The following is a 15095-nucleotide window of genomic DNA, read 5'->3' as shown; positions in this document are numbered from 1 at the left end:
CTTCCTCATGATAATCAAGAAGAACTATCCAATAATGTTCATCCTAAACTAGATGAACCCCAAAGAGAGAACAACAAAGATGAACCTTTTGAAAATTTATTTACTAATGTTCAAGCTGAAATACCTTCTTCATCTTTAGAAGAATTACTCCACTTCAATGAACTTTTTTATGAGCCTGCATATCAAGATAATCCACTAGCCATTGTTATATATCAAGCACCACCTCTTCCTCTAGGAATGGCTATGCCTACCTTTCCTTTTCCTATTCCACCTTAGCAAGGGAATCAAAATTTGAAGAACATACCTGCTATTTCCCTTCCAAAATTCTATGGCCTTATTATAGAAGACCCTAAAAAATTTCTCTTTGAGTTTGAAATTCTCTGTAGGAGATATGACTACACAACTGATGCCCATAAGTTGAAATTGTTTCCCTCTACTCTGAAGGAGGATGATCTAAGATGGTTCATGGGGTTGGGTGAAAATATTATAGCAAACTAGACCAAAATGAGTAATTTGTTTCATCAAAAATATAAAGAATATTGCAGAGGTCAAGATATGAAGGGGGATGACATTTTTAAAATGTCACAGAAGGAGGGTGAAACGTTGGAAGACTATGTTTCCAGATTCTTGTTCAATTTGCAATAGAACACATAGCATAACTTAAATGAAGAATCTAAGAAGCATCTTTTTCTAAGAGGTGTGCAAGAAGAAAGCATGGAAGCCTTAGACCTAATGGCTAGAGGAGATATTACACAAAGGACTTGGAATAAAATCAAGGAGATATATCAGAACTATTCAAGAGCTACTATGAAGAAAAGTAGAGGACTAAGGAGCCTACCACATAAGACCAATGGTGGGTCAGGAGTATCTAAGATCGAGTTATCTAACCTACTATCTAACTTTAAGCAAGATATCATTAATGATGTCTCTACTCAGTTGCATACCATGCAAGCCTGAAGGAAAAAGGATGAAGTTGATGCTATGCTGACTAAATTATGCCCTTGTTGTAGAGAAAGGAAGAAGAACTGCACATGCAAGACCATTACAACTACGAATGCACAGACAATGCTCATTGAGTTCAAAGCAATTGATGAGGATACATAAGTGATCTATGTTGCTCAAAGATGACCATGGGATTAGAGATAAGGTATGCCTCAAGAGCCTCTAAATAATTTTGGTTATAATAATAATTAGTGGCAAGGCACTATTCCTCCAAATTCTACCCCTCAAGGATAGAATGGGAACAATAATTGGCCCAACTAGTAGCCATAGTATAACTAAGCCTACAAAAAACCACCTTAGTATCCCCAGAAAAATAATCAATGGACTCAAAAAAATAACCAGTATCCTCAGTGGGGCCCTAACTAGAAACCTATCTACTAGGGGAATTGGTAGCAACCACCTTAATGGGGGCCTAACCAACTACCTTAGTAGCAAGCCTTGATGTCTCTACCTCCTACAGCCAATGTTAGCCCATGGAAGCAACCACAAATTCCTACTCAACCAACACCAAATCACAACAATTAGCAATAGGCTTATTCTTTGCAGATAAATGATATTCATCTAAGGTCCAAAACCAAGTTTTCTCCACCTAAAGAGCCTATAATAACTGAGGTTGTTCATACTAAAAATGTTCCAACAAATCAATGAACTAATGTTGCAATTCCCCCATAAGCATCTACTCCCCCATATCCACAAAAGTTAGTTCTTGTAGCTCCATCTAAACCAAATCCTATAGCAATTGGTTTCTTAAACTAGCTTAAACAAATAACTATCTAGATTCCCTTATTCGATGCACTTAAGGAGATTCCCCTTTACAATAAAGCTTTAAAAGAAGCATGTGTCAAGTAGTCTAGTAGAAAGAAAAAGGATCCTCCTACTATCCATGTGTTGGGACAACTTTCTAATTTAATGTTGAGCAAAGCCCTGATACCTAAGTATTTTGACCCAAGAAGTACTTTGGTTACCATACACATAAATGGCATCCAAATTTAGAATGTTTTGATTGATCTAGGAGCATCAATTAATGTCATAACTAGAGAAGTCTTGTTAAGACTTAGCATTATTGGATTAAGGGACACTCCTACAATACTTTAGTTAGTAGACAACTCAACCATCAAGCCTGATGGAATGATAGAAGATATCATTGTAACCTTGGATTCCCTAGATTTTCCTTCAGACTTTGTTGTGCTATCAACTAGAGGCACCCTTGGAGGATATCCATTAATCTTAGGAAGACCTTGGTTGGCCATTGTAGATGCATGCATTGCATGTCAAGTAGGAAAATGATAATATCAGATGGTGCCAAGACTAAAAAGTTAACTTTGTACTCTCCTACACAACTACAACTAGATCTTGACCAAGTTTCTTGGCCAGACCTTGGTAATGATCCTTCAGAAGTTAATTCTATTCAATAGCTCATGATGCTTGATAGAAACCCATTTGTTGTATCCCAGGAAGAAGATGATGTACTGCTTGCAATCCTTACTAATCAGTATGATTTTGAGGAGTCTACTTCTACAAATCCTACTAGATCCTTACAATTGTACTACCTAAATATTATGCATCTCAATCTCCTGTAGCACCTAATTACCTTCATACATTATTACACCATGAAATTAAATCTCCATTAATAGTAGAGGTTTTAAAGACAAATAAGGTAAAGAGAGATGAGATTGTTATAGGAAAAGAGTTGATTATCAATAATGACCTTACTGTATCTCAGATGACAAGTCTCATTAAACTATTGCAAGATAGTTATCAAGCCTTTGCATGGGACTATACTAACATGAAGGGCTTAGATCCTAGCCTTTGTACACATAAAATATTTATTAACTCAAAATTTAAGCTAGTGAGACAACCCTAGAGGAGAGCAAACCCAACATTAAAAGATATAGTCAAAGTAGAGTTACAAAAACTTCTTAGTGATGCATTTATCTATCCTATTTCTTATAGCCAGTGGGTGTCACCTCTTATTATTGCTCCAAAGAAGGGAGGAAAATTGAGAGTATGTGTAGACTATAGGGAGCTTAATAAAGCCACTAAAATGGATCACTTTCCTCTACCATTTATTGATCAAGTACTAGATAACCTAGCAAGAAGGAGATATTTCTCATTTTTAGATGATTTTAGTGGCTATAGTCAAATCTAGATCTCTCTAGAAGATCAAGATAAGACAATTTTCACCTGTCCATGGGGAATATTTACTTACTCTATCTTACCATTTGGATTATGTAATGTACCTACAACTTTTCAACAAGCAGTACTTAGCATATTTTTTGACATAGTTGTTGATTGTGTTGAAATCTATATGGATGATTTCACCACTTATGGTGACACATTTGAACAAGCTCATGCCAACTTGGAGAAGGTATTAGAAAGGTGTCAAGAATACAACTTTTCTCTTAATAGTGAGAAGTTTTATTTCATGATGGAAGAAGGAGTTGTTCTTCGTCACTACCTTTCTTCTTGTGGAATTCAAGTGGACCCTACAAAGATCATTGTAATTACTAATCTACCAACACCAACCAAGAAAATAGATGTCAAAAGCTTTCTTGGACATGTTGGTTACTATAGGAGGTTCATCAAAAAAATTAGTGAGCTTGCTACCCCCTTGTAAAACTTACTTAAGAAGACAGTTGAATTTGAGTGGACAAAAGACTGTGAAGTAGCATTCCAGCAATTGAAGGATTTTTTGACTACAATACCTATTCTTAGAGGACCTAATTGGAAGCTACCTTTTCACCTTCACATTGATGCATTTGATACTAGTTTAGGAGCAGTTTTGGGATAAAAAGAAGGTACTATTGAGCATGCCATTTACTATATTAGTAAGAATTTGCAAGGTGTTGAGCTGAATTATATTGTCACTAAAAAGAATTGCTTGTTGTTGTGTATGCACTTAATAAATTTTGGCATGATATCACAAGCTATGAGTTTTTTTTCTATACTAATCACTTTGCTATAAAATATTTGATGAACAAACCTACTATTTATGGTAGATTAGCAAATTGGCTACTCCTCATGCAAGAGTTTAATGTGAAGACAATAGATAAACTAGGTTGAGTCAATGTAGTAGAAGATTTTATGTCATGAATTCAAGTACCAAATGATCTTGTAGCCATAGATGATAGCTTCCCTGATGAGAATCTATTTTCAATGGAAAGTTATAACCCATGGTTCATAGATATAGCAAATTACCTTGCTATAAGAAGAACACCACCACACTTTTCACCCAAGCAGCACCGTCTCTTGGTGGAAAAGAGTTTTAATTTCTCATGGATAGTTGGGTTGATTTCTACATTGGACCTAATCAAGTAACTCATCATTGTGTGAGGGAAGATGAAACCTATGACATCCTACAGGCATGTCATGATGAACCATGTGGGGGTCATTTTGCACCAAAGAGAACAACCTACAAGATTTTAACAACTGGATACTACTAACCTGCTCTCCACAAAGATGCAACAAAGTACACAAGGTGATGTGGTCAATGCCAATGCATGGGAAGGCCCACTAAATCTGATGAAATTCCTCTACAGCCATAGTTGGTGGTCATGCCTTTTGACAAGTGGGGTATTGACTTTGTTGGTCCAATAGAACCCTATTCTCATGGAAAATCATACATCTTAGTATGTACTAATTATGCAACTAAATGGGTTGAAGCACAAGCTATGACACATGCTAGAGATCACAAAGTAGTAAATTTTCTATATGAATACATATTCACCAGATTTGGAGTACCTACAAAAATTGTCACAAATCAAGGAGCTTAATTTACATCTAACCTGATTGCAAAAATCATGAAGAAGTACATGATCCATCATGGTACATCTTCCCCATACCATTCCCAAGCTAATGGTCAGGCAAAAATCACAAACAAAGAGATAGAAGCAATCCTCACCAAGACAGTTGCTATTCACAAATGGAACTGGGTTACCCGACTTCTTGAAGTAATTTGGGCTTATAGGACTACATGGAAGAGCACCACTAGATTTACCCCATTTGAATTACTTTATGGTAAATCTACTTCCATGCCTATAGAATTAAAGCACAAGACTTTAAAAACTACTTTGGAATTGGATGTTGATCTTTCAAAGGCTCAAGAAGATAGGTTACTATAGTTGAATGCCCTTGACAAATGCCAGAAATCTACCTTGCATAATACTGAGATAATTCAACAGCAGTAAAAGAAATGGCATGATAAGTTCATCCCGTATAAGAAGTTTTCCATTGGAGACTATGCCCTGCTATATAATTCTCGTTATCAGCAAACTCTTGAAAAATTCCAAACCCATTGGCTTGGACCATATGAAATCATTTATGTGTTTTAGAATGGTGCAATGCAACTCTCTACCATTGATCTTGTTTGCTTCAAACTGCTTGTTAATGGGAACCACTTAAAACTCTACCATAAGCCATCTAGTTGTGAAGAGTTCCTACAACAATTCCAACCATCAATTGATCCTACAATTCCTGTAGCAATTGCAGATGAGTTTCCCACTCATTTGTCATCCTCTCTCTAAAAGTATTTCACTCATCATAATAAACTACTTTCTTTGTGAAAGTATTTTCTCCATAATAATTCCACCTCACTCTACTTTTTCTCATCTTCCACCTCACCTCACCCTTCATTAACTTGCATGATGGTATCATTTGACAACACAAATTACAAGGTTTGTACACATACTCAAGTTCAAACTTTTTCTTAATATGTTGTTCTATTTTTAGTTACCTTTGTCACTAGCAATTGCAGGAGTTATTGCCTAATTTAGTTGGGGGGAGGGGTATTATATCTCATTCATTTTCATTTTTTCTATGATCATTAAATGTTCATGTTATTCCTTATATGCCACCACATGATAAAAAGAATGATGTGATGTGATAGTTACCTTTATGTTGCACTTATTGTTCAAATTGGTAAGTATGAGTTCCAGCTGAGGTACTTAATACAAAATTAAGTGATCTTAAATGCTAAAAATGTCAGTTGCTTAAAAAAAGTTCTATCACTTGTCTTCTCATCTTGTTACAAGTTTTTCCATTTTTTAAATTACTTCTGTAATCACTCTGAATGGGGGGTGGTTTGAAAAGAAGAGAGCTAGCTAGTCACACAACTTTGTTGGGAGATCCAATTTGCCAACCTATATTTCAAGCCAAGGGGTGGACAAATTACATGTTCAAACTATCTACATGGGATGAGTAGCTTACCTTAGAATTTTTGTAGATGTTGAAGGATGGTTTTTCCATAGTTATAGGAATAAGGGTTCTATTTTGATTCAAAATTGTAGCTGAGATAATGAAATTGCCTCTGGTAGGCGAGGATTTTTCAAACACATTGGTCACAGTGTCAGCCAAAGCCCAATTTATAGTGCACACAAATCCATGGCTTCAGATAGACCAAAAACAAGGTACAATCCACACATCTTTACTAGAGCCATTTAATGAATGTTCTATCTATATTGTGAGACATTTTACTTTTAAGGGGAGACATTCATATTTGCATGCCACAAATTTCAAATTTTTGAGCTACCTAAGACATGATGACTGCCCTTTCAATGTTCCTCATTTTATGTATCACATTTTGTTAAAAAGAGCCATTGTAGTGCAAAAAGAAACCTCCAAAGATTTTTCTCACCACTATTTTATTAATCTCATCATAGAAAAAACCCTCAAGGAACAAACAAATTGGGATATCTTTGAATGATTTTGTTGAAAACAAAGTGCAAAACACCTGTTAGGCAACCTATAGAGAAAGTTGAAGAGGATAGAGAACCTCAAGAAAATCCTATAAACCTAGTACTAGGCTCTTCCTCGTCTAGACCTAGGAGGTCACAAAGAACTCTAGTTTTCACTCCCATAGCTTCTACCTCCAGGTCGGGTCCAACATCTAATAAGGCTAAAATAAAAGTTAAAATTTCCCCAAATACTAGCTCTCCTGCAGTTCCTAGTGCAAGAAGAAGAAAGGTAATGTATAGGAAATGTCTTAAGAACTTCCTACAGTGTCAAAAGTAGCAGAAGTACCCCTCAAGCATAGAACTTGAAGGAGCCAATCATCTATAAAACCTGATGAGGGTGTGTCTTTTCAATCCCCTTTGTCTAAAAATGTAACTATTGAAAAAGAGCAATCCTCTTCTTCTGATAAGGATAAGATCATCATTGAAGCACTAGTACATCTGAGACCATTTTTTGACCATTATTGGTTGAAATTTTGACCCATTTTTTACCAAAATTTGACCAAAGTTGACCAACCCATTGGTCAAAAAATTTTCAATCAAAATTTTGACCAACCTTCTAGTTGGTCAAATTTTTGACCAATACTTTGGTCGAAAAACTTCCATAGCCATTGTGCAAGTTTTGTCGAAAATTGGTCAAAATTTTGACCAAAAAAGGAAGAAATTTTTGACCAAAGAAGGTAGAAATTTTGACCAATGAAGGTCAAAAATTTTGACCATTGAAGGTAGAAATTTCAACCAATGAAGGTCAAAAATTTTGACCATTGAAGGTAGAAATTTTGACCAATGAAGGTCAAAAATTTTCACCATTGAAGGTAGAAATTTTGACCAATGAAGGTAGAAATTTATACCAACGCCTGAGTGTAATTTTTTTTTTAGGCATTCTATAAAATAGTTCACATGCCTTGCGTATGATATGAGATTTTGCATGCATCCTGCACTCTCTCATCCAGCTGATGATGGATTACGGAGAGTGATCTGAAACGATGACGCTAAAAAACACACAATCAAATCCAAAATGAACTTGCATTGCAAATGGATTGTGGAAATCTGATATTGTTGATTTTGCACGCATGTCTACCAGGAAAATCACAACTTAAAACATATATTGTTATATATGTTTTAAGTTGTGATTTTCCTGGTAAAAATGCGTGCAAAATCAACAATATCAGATTTCCACAATCCATTTGCAATGCAAGTTCATTTTGGATTTGATTGTGTGTTTTTTAGCGTCATCATTTCAGATCACTCTCTGTAATCCATCATCAGTCGGATGAGAGAGTGCAAGATGCATGAAAAATCTCATATCATATGCAAGGCATGTGAATTGTTTTATAGAATGCCTGAAAAATATCGACAGTAACTAATATGCTTCTTCATTAATATGCTCGATACAATAAGCAAACTTGGCAACTATGCACAACAAGTGATATGCTAAAAGGAAATCATTTAGGAGATACAAAATTTGAACAACCATATGTTAAGATTCTACAATTATAAGAAAACCATCCAACATTCTTTCTAATGGTAGGCTTTGTCAATATCAAGGGCATAATGAAGCACTTTGCAGTAATTACAAAGGAAATCTTCTAGTTTTCCATATACTAATTCAAACTTAGATATATCTTGCTGATCTAACAACATCCCATCATTAAAAGTGCCAAAAAGGCATGCAAACATTTGTAGATCAGCGTAAGATCCATAATACTAAAATGTACTTGTAATATGCACTTGGAGATGATGCATAGAACCTCTATCTACAAGAGTCATTCTATGAAAATTCCTACAAAAATAGCAAAGTTCCAGATTCAAGTAAACAATAATGTGCTACTCATCTTGCATCCTATGCCTTCCCACACCTGAGATATTAATATCTTTAATTTTTGAAATAGTAAATGCTACCACCAGAATCTCTTCAAATTCTCAAGCTACCAACTAGTAGCTTGTATAATATTTCTACACTTCGATTCTCATTCAGCTAGCTCAAGCTACAAGAGCCTCTTCTCATATAAAAAGAATGTTGCCTTTAAAAATTAAGTTATGCCTCTCAGAGCCTAATTCTATTCTAGGCTATGGTAGCCTCATTGATCACATATATGTATGCCATAGAGATGTGTTAAAGAGACATCATACTAAGACAACTATGTAGTCTACTACTCAAACCACAGTAAGGTCTCACAAACAAAAGATTAGACTTTACTATTAGAGACTAAAATTTTACAGTAGAAAATTTGACAATTATACTTACAATTTAATAATAGGATGAGCCACGACCACCTAAGTATCCACCACCCATGCCATGACTTGAATACAAAGATGAGTAAGAACCTCCACCAATCTGAATACAACAAGAACTAGTTAATATTGTTACAAAATTAAACAAATCAAAACAAAAAGATATCAAGTTACATACATCAGCACTGCTAGATGACAAATAGTCAAACACATCACAACCTTTTTTTTCATGCTGAGAAGATGCAGCATAGGAAATGAAAAAATAAAGGAATTAGGCATACACATGATAGTTTCTAAACTATAAATTGTGTTGTCTTCAATCAGAGGTTGATGTGGATTTTGTTTATGGATGCATAAAAATCATTACAACTACCAACAAGAGGAAAGGAGGAGCTCAAGTAGTTCATATATAGGCTTTCATCAACATCAAACACTTTATGTTGTATGGGTAAACCATTCAAAAGGACAGTCAGCATGACATCTTCAAACTAGTCATCATGTAAATTGTAAAGCAATAACCATCACAAGATTATCCATGATCAAATGGTGAAGGATCCTCAGCATTACATCTAGTATTGAGCAATCATTCCTAGATGAAGGAAAGTACTCATATTAGAGAATCACAACTATGGATAAATCCTCATTTAGAACTATTTTCACTAGTAGCTAAGATATCAATCTGCATCATACATGGAAGAAGTTGAAGAGCAGTCAATACACATCAACATCATGAGAAGAAGTGATTTGGTTAATGAACCAATTACTAAATCAATATGGAGTGCTACTTCTATTGTCTTAATTACCTTAGACTAGGCAGATTCAATTCAATCTCAGCTTTTTTCTTAAAAGAAAGAATATCATTTCAAAAAAATGCTACTCGAGCTCAATGCATTAAATTTTTGGGGAACTGTGACCTAAGCCTGTGCTTGGATCCTTAAAGAGTTCAAAACAGTCGAAGAAACCATTTCTAGTGAATATAAAAATTCAAGTTTGTAAGCATAAGGGTCTTTTAATAACCCATGTAGATACTTTATCCTTCACTGTATGCTTCTGATAGAGTCAAAAACTGACAAATGTAACCATTCTCATACTGATCCCACCAATTTTTTGCTGGAAGACTATCATTTCAACCAAAGTTTCCCGTCAATCTCTCACCACATCACAAACTCATCCTTCACAAGGAAATGTGAGCATGACATTGGTACTACAGAATTTTTGTTAAAAGAAAAATATTTGACCTGGACGGATAAGACAGGTTGGTTAATGTGGTCAAGATCAAACATCACCAAATAAACTAATATGACTATACTAAAACTAAGAATCTCAGGGAAAAAACATAACCTTGTAATCTCTTCTTTTAACATTGAAACCAAGAGGCTTTGCATGCTCCTCCATTTTTGTGATGATCTCAGTAGCTGGATACTTGGATGTGAAGTGTACAACCTTTTTAACACTCTGCACAATACACATCAAAATCGCTCATGTTTGAGACCTAAAAGACTCAGTAGCTTAAAATATTCAAGACAGAAAGAACAGTTCTATGTGGGTATGGTACAGGTTATATTTCTTAATAGATTGGGTTGTATTTCTTAATAGATTTTTCTTTCAATAGTTATTTTTAGCATTTACTTCAATAATACCATGCCAAAAGCAAAATAACTCAGCCTTAAATAAAAAATTAAATTAACATTTTTCAAAATGGGGAAATTTTATGTTATGAATAAAATAATGTTGATGAATAAGTCAAATATTTTGGTAAATTCTATGCATCGTATTTTTCCTTTTGTTTATAAGTCTATGTTTTAATTCTATTTTTCAAGTGGTTTGTTCCAATATATACTAAATGTGATCGGAAAGATAAATTTTAACTTTATCATAATGTGTTATACTTGTTCTTTTTAGAAAGTGCAGTCAAAATCCTATGCAATGGTATATTGTTTAGTATTTATTAATTTAATATATACCAAAGGTCATATTTTTATGTAGATTACTAAAATTTTCAAGGAGCTCGAACAAGCAACATTTGCTCTTCAACCCATAGAAAAGGAAATCGATAGGGATCTTATAACATTGTTGCAGCAGGACAAGGATGTTAGTGGTCTAAATCATATATCAGAACTAGAAGCTTTCCATCAAGCAACTACAAGGTTGGGAATAGTATCTCCTAAAAAAATTTCAATGGAGAAGAGAAGTTTGAGGAAGCAACTTGATAAATCTCATTGTGAGGATGACAAGAGAAAAGAATCGATTATTTCATACCTCCTACACATCCTAAGAAAATACAAGCAGCTTTTCACAAATGAATGTATGGATGATGTCAATTCTTAGTACTCTAATCCATGTTCTCCTACAGTCAGCAGTTCTTTGGATGAAGCTCATGTTAATAGCAGGAGGAGGGACCAGGATGATTCTAAAATCCAGTCATTCAAATTGGGTTCTAAGGAGACTCTTAGAAGTTCCATGGGAATGTTGCCAGCAGTTCCTGAAGAATTTAGATGTCCAATTTCCTTATAGTTAATGTCAGATCTTGTGATCATTTGCTTTGGTCAAACATATGAAAGAGTATGCATAGAGAAATGGTTTAGTGAGGGTAATGATACATGCCCAAAAATATAGCAAAAATTATTGTATCTTTTTGTCACTCCTAACTACTGTGTGAAGGGATTAATTGGGAGTTGGTGTGAGAAAAATGGTATCAAAGTCCTAGAACCACCTCCCCTAACTTCTTTGCCTCTGATATAATAGATATGGGAGTGGTCAGATTCCATGAAAAGTGTTGTTGATGGTCGGTTGAAAAGAGTCAAGGTGGGATCATCAGACGATGACCAAGTTGCAAATTTTGGTGAGGGAGATGCTGGTGCTTTATCAACTCCCACTTTAGATCATAACATCTCCTCTGAATCCACAATTTTATCTATACAAGTAAAATTGATACAAATCAGTGGTACAAACCCTTCTTTGAGTTACAATATGGTGGACACTCAAAATCTAGAAAAGCAGAGTACTGAAAAGTATGAAAGGTTGCTTGCAAACCTTAATTCATCAAGTTTAGGAGTACAATATGTAGCTGCACAGGAAGTTGCATTATTGTGTAAGGATGATGGTTCTTGCTCTTATATGGGTGCCAATCATTTTATTTCTTCTCTTGTGAATTTCTTGCAGTCTTATGTAGATGCACTAGATACGAAGGCTCAAGAAGTAGGGGCATTGGCACTTCTCAAAATAACTTGGAACAATAATAGGTAGACAATTTTAATCTGAAATGTTGAAATAGTTTTTAGCATTTCATTCAACCATCTTTAGCAATCAATTGTTTAAATGTATTCATGTAATATCTATGACAAATTTCTTACAGTGTTCTTGAAATTTTTATTTTGTAGGAACAAGGCATCAATTCTATCTTCAGGTGTAGTACCATTGTTATTGAATCTTCTTGATTTGAAAGCAGCTGAAGTAGCATTGGCAATTTTACTAGTGCTATTTAGTTGGGATGACAATAAGGCAAGCATTGGTTCCTTGGGCGCTATTCCTTGCCTAATTAAACTACTAAACTCAAACTCCTACCAATGTAGACAAGATTCTCTAAACTCATTATATCATTTATCCACAAATGCTGAAAATTAGTCTAGAATGGTGTCAGCAGATGTCGTTTCCAAGATTGTTCATCTCCTCACTGTCTATGAAGTTGATTTTATAGAAATTTGCATTAGCATATTATATAAGCTAGCTACCATTGAAGATGGAAGAATAGCAATTGCCAATACTGATGGTTGCATTGTGACTATAGCAGAGTTGCTTGATACAGGCACCCCTAAGGAACAAGAACAATCGGTGGCTATACTCTTGTTGCTATGCACCAAGAGCTTTGACCATTGTCAGCTGGTTTTAAGAGATGTACTTTGAAATCAACAAATGCCCTCTTATATTATTCAAACATTATTTTGTAGACTTGTAGGAAAATATCAACATGAGGCCAGAGTTGTAGATTTGAATATTGATTATTAGATAGGTTCAAGAGATACTAACCAATGTTAGATGCCAAATAGATGATCACCATAGAAACATCCCATTTTTCTCCTTCTTTATAAAGAGGTTGGTTTTTTCAAAGATCACCTAGGAATTCCTTGGGTGAAAGTATGTCCATTTCAGGAATACCTTCAATTGGACCAGATGCAATACCATTTATACATATTTCATAATGCATAATAATTAATAAAGACTATAATGCACAATAATTAATAAATATTGTACAAATTATGGCAAAACTTAATAAATTTCTTGTGCTACTCTTTGTTTGAAGGAATTACATCTGGGGTTTATAGACACTTTATAAGTTATCATCATACAAAGGACTTAAATTGGATCCTCCATGGCATGGATCAGAAGGCACATTCCAATTAACCAAGAAGATTATGCCTACGATATTGTCATGTCCCATGAGAAAGAAGATGATGGAAACTATGGGCAGAACAAGTAAATAGAAATCACCCTCAAAAAAGAAATCATTGAGTTCCAAAGGAAGCTTAAAGATCAATACAGTTTAGCATTACCAAATGAACTTCAGGATAAAATCTCAAAAGAAAACAGTCAAACCAGGCCTTGTGTATAGAAAGAAAAGAAAATTATATTAATGTCCACAAGGGACTAGAGATAGCAAAAGTTAAAAAAAAGTTGTAGGAAGATGAAAAGCAGAATTGTCTGAACTTTGAACTTTGAAGATGTATTTATTATTGAAGTAATATCTTAAAACTTAAGACACATAAATCATTGATAAGTAGGAGATATTTTCCACATCAAGTCAAATTCTGATATTGCTATCAAGATTCAATAGTGTAGTTTTTGAGTCAAACTCTTTGAACCATGATTCATGCATAGTAGTTCACATAGACTCATTTCTCATGAGAATGAATGAACACTTTGCACTCATTGTATCGAGGGAGTGCTCACAAAGATGAAGCACCACGACTTGCTTAAAGGTTCAACCATTCCAGTACTACTCCAGCTCAAGAAGGCTTAACTATGGAGTTTCCTCCATGGTTTAAACCACTCTACTTGGAATCCCATTTGCAAAACCTACAACAAGTTTTGTGCCTTATGAACCATTCATTAGAAAGTCCCTTGAGCTCATCAATAGATAAGCCTAAGATATTTTCCACAGCAAGTCAAATTGTGATATTGCTATCATGATTCAACTATACATTTTTTGAGTCAAACCCATTGACCCATGAATATAATATATGACCCAAGAAAGAGGGTGAAATTGTAAATGTAATGGATTATACATCCTTTCCTCCTACTACCAGATGACTAAAGGTGCTTGTGTGCTAATTGTAACCCCTTTTCTTATAGTTATTTGCAAAATATATGTGGAAAAATGAAAACTCATAGTAATACAATCAAATATCTAAATGAAATGTAACCATAAATACTGGTAGAAGCCTTCAATTACTTGACACAAATATATAATTGGATTGTCGTTGAATTAAATCCTACATTGGTCAAAATTAAATAACAAGGATAACATATAGAGCATCACATGTCCCAAAATGCTTTGTCAATAGGACAAGTGGCTAGACAGTGAAAACCTCAACATGGAAGGATTATACCATTCACTACTCCCCTACTAACAAAATGTCAAAAAGTCTTTAAATGACTATGTGCCATGCAGGTCCCTTTGTCCTTAATACCAACATACATGAGGAAGATACATGTCTTGGTTCAATGACTAGCTGCGGAGGTTGCATTAAGATGCTTTAAAAACACACAAGTAAAATAACCTTAGCAAATGTGAAAGTCTAGAATCAATGAATGCATGGGCTTATTTCAAACAATATACTTGACAACTTAGAAACATAAGAAATCAAAAGCATAGTCATCCACTTTAAAGAAGTCTTGAATGCCCCTCCATTTGACCTAACTAAAGCCCAAATAAAATTTAGATTAATGTGATTCCTATGCAAAATCCAAGCTACAAGTACAAGTTGCCTACCTTAGAGACAACCTCATCAATATTTGCAAGATGACTATTGCAGGACTTGCAGACATAAATCCGCCCCTTTAGTTGTATCAAAAATAGCCTCCCTATGTTACTGACTAGCAATAATATTAGCCCTTAATATTAGACTCAAA

The 15095-nt window shown here is 34.6% G+C and overlaps 1 pseudogene; it reads left to right on the top strand.

Moving 5' to 3' along the window:
- Positions 1-12869, top strand: part of LOC149528715 (U-box domain-containing protein 45-like) — a 62367-nt pseudogene extending 49498 nt beyond the window's left edge.
- Positions 12870-15095: the final 2226 nt, after the last annotated feature.

Source organism: Cupressus sempervirens, chromosome 11, assembly GCF_028749045.1.
Source record: "Cupressus sempervirens isolate cs-2001-9-10 chromosome 11, ASM2874904v1, whole genome shotgun sequence".
NCBI classification, from domain to species: domain Eukaryota; kingdom Viridiplantae; phylum Streptophyta; class Pinopsida; order Cupressales; family Cupressaceae; genus Cupressus; species Cupressus sempervirens.
This window is presented reverse-complemented; position numbering and strand designations above follow the sequence as displayed.